The following is a 10,300-nucleotide window of genomic DNA, read 5'->3' as shown; positions in this document are numbered from 1 at the left end:
ATGGAAAGAAGATCAGAGAATTGGTATCATGCAGAGCAAGGAAAATTTGGTAAAACAAATTAGAGATCAAAGCCAAATGCATATAAAAAGATTATATAATATATAGACTTCCGGTTGGCTCCGTTGTCATCACTAGATGGTCCTTTTAAGACCGCCAGCCCCGCCGCCCATTAGAGCCGCTTCTACAGCTGAGAAGTGGCTTGGAAATCTCCATGATCCAGAGAAATCGGGAGAAGAGCCGGCGAGACAAGGTAGAGCCCCCTACAAAGTCCCCAGATTGTCTTTGTGGCTTCTGGGGAGGAAGAAGGGTGAGGCTCCCTATTCAGCTCGCTGAGGCTCCGGTCTCCGGGGACAACTCTGCAGTTTGCAGAGCCAGACGACGCGACCAACGTAATGAGTGAAAGCCAAGAGAACTTTTAAAAGATGGTCTAGTATCAGGGATGGCATTCAAAATTGGCACATTAGTATGTGCTGCTAAGGGTCTTTTTGGGGCTGTAAGTCTTCTGCTGGTCACAGATTGTCGGTTTCTTAAGAGTGGCTTAATCGACATATCTTTGAAGACTCTGCTTGGCATGATGCCAAAAGATCTTAGCAGAGAACTTCTCCTGAAGAATAATTTCGGGGTGCTGGGGTTATCAAAATTAAGTAACACTCTGGAGCAGTATGCAGGGGAGGGTAAAAGTTCAATCTTCTTCAGATCATCAGCAGTCAACCCCAGTAGCTGTAGTATATGACCCCTTGCCAGCTGAATTGAGCCCCAGTAAGGCAAATTGCCGTTAATGGGATTAATATTAAGGGCCACCTGTCTTGGCTGTAAAACCAGGTGGCTTCTTGCACCCGGAGGTGTAGAGTTCAACCCACTGGCAGGGCCACCCCAACTGGTACTTTTGCTGGGGCCCGACAGGGAGGGCCCTGTCACTGCACCAGGCTGCCGAGCAGTCCGTCCAGGGCAGCCGGCGGTAATCAAGGAAACTGGACAATCTAAAGTACTTATTATTTTATCAAGCTGTGACTGTATACTCGCAGTTGTTTCTGCAACCAGAAAACATTGCTGGGCCAAGAGTTCTATAAGAGTAGGTTCATTTGAAGGTTGAGTGGGGGCCATAGTTTTTGAAGAGCCTTTGTTCTCAACTTGGGGGATGACATCCTCGACCAACGGAAGATCACGATGACCAGCAGCAGTCAGATGAAAAGGAGCTAGAGTTTCCAGGCAGGGAGGTCGAATTAAAGCAAAGTCCTCAATCTTAGATTGCTTCAAAGAAGGTTGGGGAGCCAAGTCATTAAGGGATCTGGTCCTTTTCCTTGACTTCATTATATAATATGGCGAAAAATCTAGTTTCTGGGACGAGTCCAGGTCCAGAGGCAGAATATCAAGAGGAAACAAGCCCTGATGCAAATAACAACAAAACTCCTCACGAGTAAGGCAAGGATCCTACCCTCCCGGCAGAGCAAGGAGCAGGGAGTAGATAAAAATAATAAGATAAATGGAGTAACAAAATGATAGTTAAAAATAATTGTCAGATAGAAGAAGTCAGATCAAAGCTTGGCAGTACTCGGCTTCCAAGCTAAAGCAATAAATCGTAGATAGCAGCAACAAAAGCAGCAGCAAAAACACTCCCAAAACTGAGGCCAGCTCAGGTAGTTAAAAGTTGTTAAAAATACAGCTACTATAGCCGGGGTATAGCTAAAGGTAAATTGAGAAATATAAAAATATAAAATATAGAAATATTTAAAATTTAAAACTTAAAAAATTTAAAAATTAAAACAGAAACCTTAAAAACAGTTAGAAGATAAAATAAGTCAGTTTAAGCTTGGATAGGAGCTGTTGTAGTTGCCTCTGGTGAAAGGATCCATTCCTGCAAGACTTCCCGATGGCATCTTCTCAGACGGTACCTTGTCTGTTCCTCCTACAGCTGGTCAAATCTTCTCCCCTCAGTGAGGCCCATCTCATCAGGAAGTTTGTCACGATCTGATCAGCTGGGAAGAAATGGCCCCAAAGGAAGCAACACCAGCCCAGGGCCTCCAAAGTTCCTTAGTGAATAAGCCTCAGGCTAGTGCCTCTGGGATTCCACCCATCTATGAAACCAACCCATCTCAAGACAATTTTTGGAATCTGGAGGAGATACAGCTTTTCGACTCCTTTCGCGCACTTCCACAACCAGAAAGGGCCCAAATTATAAAGCGCCTGTCTGCAGTTAAATCCAAGCTTTGGAGTCTTTCACTACCTGATAAGGATTCCCCTGGACCCCAGGGAGTCCACATCAATTTATCAGAGGCAGTTCCCTTGGCCCTCCCTCCAGAATGTCCAACTTGTAAACTTGAAGATCCAGGGCTACTCCAAACCCCGTCTGTTGATGTCACCGAATGCTTGCCAGGTAAGCAACCAACGAACGATAGAAGCATAAACTGGACTGCGTGTAGAGCCCTACAGCCTCAAGAACAAGGCTCGCCTCCCTTCCACTTTTCTTTGCCTTTATCTCCCAAAAGGGTGACACTTCCATCGAATAACGGCTGTATTTTTTCGGATTTGAAGGGCTCTCTGGAAAAAATTAATTATACAGAATGACTAGCAAACCCGGCATCCCCCCCTTGCACACTTAGATGCCTTTCATGGAATATAGCAGGTTGGGGGAGAAGGTGTGGCACCACCGATTTTATTAACTATATTCAGTCATTTGATGTGGTCCTGCTTCAGGAGACCTGGGCATGCGATAAGATATCCCTTACAGGGTTTACGGCCATTTCTTTGGCTGCTACCAAACAATTCAAGTCGGGAAGACCTAAGGGTGGTTTAGCTTGTTTGGTCTCTACCTCCCTGAAAGTGGAGACAGTGGAGCTGCCCCCCAGTGGGTCCTTAGCTATGGCGCTCCTAATTAAGAGAGGACACAGTAAAATGCTAGTGTTCAACGTTTACCTTCCCCCGATGGTGAGGCAAGCCAACACTAAGGCTCAATGGGGCGAACTGGAGAGCTATATTACCCGTACAGAAACTAAATTTCCAGCGCCGTACATCTTTATAGGGGGCGACTTTAATGCCCGATTGGGAGGCCAAATTCCCCCACCAATTGAGGCACTCTACTCCCAAGAAATCTGCCAGGCCCTAGGACACCAGATCTCAGCCAGGCATTCTAAGGATGAGCTAACAAATTTTGCCGGCATTCAATTAGCCCTCTTAGCATCCCAACACAATATGACAATCCTCAACTGGAGTACCCCAGGCGATCTAGCGGGTGAATTTACTTTTAGCTCTTCACGGGGGAGTAGTGTTATTGATTTTGTGATGGTTTCCCAGCCACTAAGACAGGCAGTCCATGTTTTTTTTGTGGACTGCCTCACGGAGAGCGACCACTACCCCCTGGTCACAATCATTGGGCTCTTTACAAATATACATCTGCCTAAGGGCCCCCAAATACTGGATTCTTATGTGACCTCTTATGCAAGGAGGATCAAATGGTCTCCCAAGACTGAAAGAAAGTTCCACTCTTTTTTATCATCGCCGGAGTGTCTTAGCCTATACAATCAGGCCTTAACGTGCAGTGACTCAGCGGCAATCTCAACCTTCGAATCATTAATTAACAGTATTCAAAGGGAACTAGGAGCTGATCGTAGGCCAAGTGGCCCATATCGTCCAAGAAGCAATCCCTGGTTCGATGAAGAATGTGTGCTGCTCAGGAACAAGATCAGACAGATTTACCTGCTCTATCGTAATCAAGGGGATAAACGCCTACCTGAGGACTATTACCGCCTGAAGCGGGAGTATAAAGGACTAATTGTTAAGAAAAAGAGGGCTAAAGAGAAAGAGAAGTGGGACCTACTTCTCTCTATCCAGCAGAAGAACACCCGACTATTTTGGCAAATGGTCGCCTGTTCGCTGCCTGGTCATCAAGAACTCCCTCTCTGTTGTATTTCCAACAGAGATTGGGAAAGCCATTTTGGATCAATCTTCCAGGCTTCAATAGTCACGACCGGACTTGGACCACAACTGCCCCCTGCAATTCCGAACTGGCACCCCGTGACTCATGCTGAGATCAACGAGCTTATCTCTGAACTTAAGTCAGGCAAAGCTCCTGGCCCTGATGCTATACCCCCTGATCTGTTAAAATCTAATCCCAAGTGGTGGTCTCCTCTTTTAGCAACACTCTTTACCCATATCAATACCTCTGGCAGGATTCCTACCTCCTGGAACCAAGCAATTATTGTCCCTATTTTTAAACAAGGAAATAGGAACAACCCAGCCGATTATCATCCTATAAGTCTGCTCTCCATCATTGGGAAATTGTACACTAAATATCTCCAACGCAGACTCCTCACCTGGGTTGAGGAGTCCAACATTATTGGTGCTGAACAGATTGGGTTTAAAGTAGGCTGTGCCACATTGGACCACTGCTTTGTCCTAGCGCACCTGGTTGACAAATATGCCACTATACCAGGTGGTAAACTTTTTACTGCTTTTATCGATCTAAAGGCAGCGTTTGATTCAATCCCAAGGGAATTGTTGTGGACAAAATTGCTCAAAAGCTCCATCGACAGACGTCTGTTGTTCCTAATTAGATCCCTATATAATCAGACTTCTAGTCAGGTCAGGTGTAGTTTGCAGGGAGAACTCTCTAACCCCATCCCGATAAAGAGTGGAGTAAGGCAGGGCTGTCTCCTGGCTCCTCTTTTGTTTAACCTATTTTTATCTGATTTGGCCTCTTATATTGGACGTATTGAGTCTCATGCCCCAAAGCTGTCAACAACGAAGATCCCGCTTCTCCTTTATGCTGATGACGCGGTCCTCCTATCACTGACGAGGCTTGGCCTGAAAAGGCTTCTCTCTGCATTTGGGTCCTACTGTGCTGAGAATCACTTGTCCATTAACTACGACAAATCAAAAGTCTTGGTGTTCTCTAGTGCCCGGAAGTTACACAACTGGGCTATTAAGGGTAATGCTGTTAAGCAGGTTTCCCATTTTAAGTATTTAGGTATACATTTTCAGAACACTGGTGCTTGGACTAGACACCGAACCCAGGTGCTGAATTCAGCTTTTTGTAGCCATCAGCAGATTTTAAGATTTTTCTATACCCAAGGTGGCCAATTTATTCCTTCTGCTCTGTGTATTTACAAAGCCAAAACCTTGGCCCAAACTCTTTATGGAATTCCTATATGGATACAGGGCTTCAAGGAGTGTATTGAAAGAACCCAGGCTGCTTTTTTAAGGAAACTTTTGGGTCTCCCTCCCTGTGTTGGCTTTGTTCCGATGTATCTGGAACTGGGCATTTGATCAGTCGAATGCATGGCGTGGATCAACACCTTTAAATGGTGGTTTCGGGCACTCTTTTTGGCAGCCCCTGGCAGCTACCTCTCCCTGGTGTTAGCTGACCCCTATACGTCTCGATGGGAGAGGGATCTGACGAAGAAACTCCACCTGTTAGGTTTTTCGGGGGATGCCATGGGAGACTATGGCCTTAAAGATGCCCAATGTAGGGTAGTCCAACGGCTTGTGGACATAGACTTACAATATCTGAGAGCTAGAGCTAATAAAACCTGCTCCCCTCTGGTCTTCAGCCAACTTAATAATTTTGGACTGAGGATGGCCTCATATTTCTATACTCTAACCATCCCTAAGTATAGAAGAGTCTTCTCCCTTGCTCGTTTTAACGTCTTGCCTTCAGCATTGCTGGACGGTCGATTCAAGAGGCTTCCGAGAGGCGAGCGGCTATGTCCCTGTGGTAGAGCGGAGGTTGAGACTGTGGAGCATGTCCTTTTACACTGCCCCATGTACAATGTAGCCAGGACTAATTTGATGTCTCTCTTAGAGACAGATTTCTGTGGGCCCAATGATAGTGATTTGGCCTTGTATTGTTTAGGGGATGGCTCCTCATACACTACCTCTCAGGTCTCAAAATTTTTTCTAAGAGCCGTAACCATTAGAGGAGAGCGCTGTGGTCCCTCTCGGCCGGGGCTTCTGGTGGCCGGCTGTTCGTGATGTTCTTTTTCCTATCTTTTTCTGTAGCTATGCTTGCATTTTGGTCTGCGAACGTAAAAAAATTAAAAAAAAAAAGAGAGAACTTTTAAAAAATAAGCAGGGTGGAATCTGAACCTGAAATTCAAACTGCAAGTATTTTCTTTAGCCCTGTGAATGAATTCAGTAACGGAGAAAAAGTAAAAGTTTCTTAAAATGGTGCCCAGCTTTAGCAATAAGGAAAGCTGAAAGCGAAAGTGGAATTGTTTGAGCTCATTGCTGCTTGAAGAGCAGAGGAAACAGATGGAAAGGGAGGCAATGGAGGTTACTCAAGGAGCAACAGGGTTTTTTTTAGATAAACCGTTGCTGGATCTTCCCTTAGAGCCTATAGGTGAACCACCTAAAAATACAAGAGAAGTGGCAGCGGATCTTGACCTGATGTTGCATAGTGCTAAAGATCAGCGTATAACCTGAGCAGCTTACAAACAGATTTTAGAGAAACAACAATACCAGAGCTCTAAGCTACCACAAGACAAACAGGGAGTCAATGGTAAAGCACAAAAATCTGAAGCCATGGGAGGAGCTAGGCCGAAGACTACTAGTTTGGAACAGCAACTTCAGCAAATGCTCTTAACGCTTCAGGAGATTACAAATAACAATTAAGTTTTTATCTTGGAATGTGAACGGATTGAACTCACCACAGAAAAGGAGGAAGATATTTCATTATTTGAGACAATTTAATAATGATGTTATTTGCTTACAAGAAACTCATATTAGAACACAAGATCAAAAATATTTGATAAATTCTAGATTAGGAACACAGTTTATAGCTTCAAATTTGGAGAAAAGAATGGTGTAGTGATTTATATAAATAAAAGACTGCCAACAAAAATTATAGAAGCAGATGATTGTGGAAGATATATAGCAATAGAATTTCTTACAGATAATGGTCCAATTCTGGTGATTGGAATTTATGCTCCTAATCAGCAACAAGAAAACTTTTATAAGTTATTGCATTCTAAAATATTACAATGGGACTATAGATCTATCTTACTTATGGGAGATTGGAATGGAGTAATAGATCCTAAAAAAGATAAGAAGTGTTTGGCAAAATCATGTGTTAAACTACCACAGATTTTTTTTGATATGAAAGAAGATTTGGAATTGAAAGATGTATGGAGAGTGCATAACCCAAAAGAATTGGACTTTACTTTTTTTTCAGATAGACATAGATCCTTCTCTAGGATTGATTTTATTCTACTTACGGTTGACTTACTTTTGAAAACAAAGAAAACAAAGATATTTCCGAGGACTTTATCTGACCACAGCCCGGTATGGATAGAAATAGAAATGGGAAAGAATGAGAGAAGATCTTGGAGAGTAAATGAAAATTTGTTTAGATATGAAAAGAATGTAAATGAACTTAAAAAACAAATGAAGGAATTTTTTGAAATGAACTTGAATAAGAGTACCCCTATTGAAATTGTTTGGGATGCGAGCAAGGCATATGTGCGGGGGGTACTGATTTATATGAATTCTAAACATAAATCAAATCGACAAAGAAAAAGATTAGAACTGGAAGGGGAGATAAAGAAAAAAGAGCTTATAAAAAATCCAACAGATGAAAAATTACAAGGAATTATAAAACTTTTGAAAGATCAATTCCACATGCTCACAGCGGAACAAGCAGCAACTAATTTACAATTTGCGAAACACAATACATTTTGCAATGCCAATAAACCGGGCAGGTGGTTGGTTTACACACTGAGGAAACAGCAGAGTACTCGGACTATTGGTAGTATTGAGTATAGAGGGAAGGAAGTATTTCAACAAAGACTAATCAAAGAAGCCTTCTTAGATTATTATACCAAACTATATGCCAAAGATGATATACAGAATGAATTTATAAATAAATATTTAGAAAAGAAGAGAGTTATAAAAATTTCTAGTGATCAAAAGGAAAGAACGAGTCTACCAATAACAGCTGAGGAGATTATTGTTGCTATTAAACAACTGAAAACAGCTAAAGCTCCAGGAACGGATGGTTTAACTGCGGTGTACTATAAAACTCTACAAGCAGAAATGATTGAACATCTTAAAGACTTATTTTGTAGCATACAACAAGGGGGAAAATACCCCTTCATGGAAAGCAGCTTTTGTCTCTTTGATACCGAAAGAGGAGGCAGGCTCTACAAACCCGGAAAATTTTAGACCAATATCTCTCCTGAATACGGATTATAAAATTTTTGCGAAAGTATTAGCCAACAGATTAATGCCAGTTGTTCAAGAGGTGATTCATCATGATCAAGCAGGATTTATAGAAGGCAGATATATGAAGGATAATGTGAGGCAAATTGTAGACTTTTTGGAATATCTTGAGAAGAATAAACAGATCTCTGCAATGCTGGTGTTTTTGGATGCGGAGAAGGCCTTTGATCGAGTGAATTGGAACTTTCTATTAAAGACTTTTAAAAAGATGGACTTCGGGGATCAGTTTGTACAGGCGGTTTCAGCAATCTATCAAGAGCAAACAGCACAAATTATCATTAATGGAAGTTTAACTACAAATTTTAGTATAGAAAAAGGCACAAGACAAGGTTGTCCGTTATCCCCGTTGTTGTTTATTCTAACTCTAGAAGTCTTGTTGAATACAGCACAGGACTCGAGCACTTTGAAGGGAATAGTGATAAGGCAAGAGGATTATAGAACAAGGGTATTTGCAGATGACCTGGTTGTTACCCTAACACAGCCGATGGAATCAATAATTCAGATGAAAGACATTATAGAAGAATATGGTATGGTATCAGGATTCAGACTGAATCAGAAAAAAACCAAGATGATAGTTAAAAATATGACAGTTGATCAAAAGAAGGAACTGAAGAGGAAGGCAGGCTTTGAAATAGTATCAAAGGTGAGATATCTAGGAGTTCAAGTTGCAGATTCAAATATAAAACTGTTTCAAAATAATTATGAGGTGTTGTGGCGAAAGGTACAAAAGGATATGGAAACTTGGAAAAAACTGCAGCTGTCTCTACTTGGAAGAATAGCAGCAGTTAAAATGAATGTTCTACCTAGATTCTTATTTTTGTTTCAAATGATTCCAGTGCTTAAAAATGATAAACACTTGATGGAATGGCAAAAAGGAGTGAATAAGTTTGTTTGGAATGAGGAAAAGCCAAGAGTTAAACTGAAAATTATGCAAGATATTCGTAAAAGGGGTGGTCTTAAACTTCCAAACCTGCGATTGTATTATGAAGCAGCAGCGTTTACACAAGCAAGTGATTGGTTTGGAAGGACAAAGACTGGAATATTGAATATTGAGAGTTATGACCTTGAATTTGGTTGGCATGCATATTTATTCTATGAAAACAAGGTGGATAAAGTATTTAACAGCCATATACTTAGAAGCTCCTTGATGAGAGTTTGGAAGAAGCACCGACTCAAATGGGATTATAAAATACCGTTGTGGTTGGATCTTGGTCATATCATACGGAATATAAATATAAAATCACTCGGGGGGGGGGTTATATAAAGAAGTACTTTTTAATGATGGGGGCAGATGGCAATTGAAGTCATTAAACACACTGTTGGAAGAAGGGATTAATCTAACTTGGTTACAGTATAATCAACTTCAACTGAGATGGAGAGAAGATCAAAAAACTGGTTTAATGTTGCATGAAGAAGAATTGGTTAGACAGATAAAAGATAGAGGCCCAATGCATATCAAGAGGGTTTATAATGTTTTGTTAGAAAGAGATTCAGAAAATGAATTGGTTAAAGATTGTATGATAAAATGGGCGCAAAATTTTGGAGAACCAGTTATGATGGAAACCTGGGAAAAAATATGGGTTCAGAATGTTAAATTTACACAGTCGCAGAATTTGAGAGAAAATTTTTATAAAATGTTTTATAGGTGGCATTTAGATCCTTAGAAATTGTCATGCATGTATCCTAATGTTCAACCAAAATGCTGGAGATGTGATTGCTTAGATGCTACATATTATCATATATGGTGGACATGCAAGAAAGCAAAGGCTTTTTGGATAAAAATTTGGTGGGTTATGCAAAACGTTTTGAAGAAAAAAATTCAATTTTCTCCTCAATTGTTTTTATTGGGTATAGTTAAGGGCTTTTCAGTGGGTGAAACAAAATTGATATTGTATATGGTGACAGCAGCTAGGTTATTGATTGGTCAATATTGGAAAAGGGATGATATGCCTACAATTCAAGAATGGACTTTGAAGATGGCCAGTTTTGCAGAAATGGCGAAGATATCAGCATATTTAAAAGACCGGACTCAGGAGACTTATGCATGGGAATGGAAGAAATGGATAGATTATGTGCAGAATAAATATC

The sequence above is a fragment of the Pantherophis guttatus genome, chromosome 5 (assembly GCF_059756535.1).
Source record: "Pantherophis guttatus breed Tessera chromosome 5, ASM5975653v1, whole genome shotgun sequence".
Classification (NCBI taxonomy): Eukaryota; Metazoa; Chordata; class Lepidosauria; order Squamata; family Colubridae; genus Pantherophis; species Pantherophis guttatus.
This window is presented reverse-complemented; position numbering follows the sequence as displayed.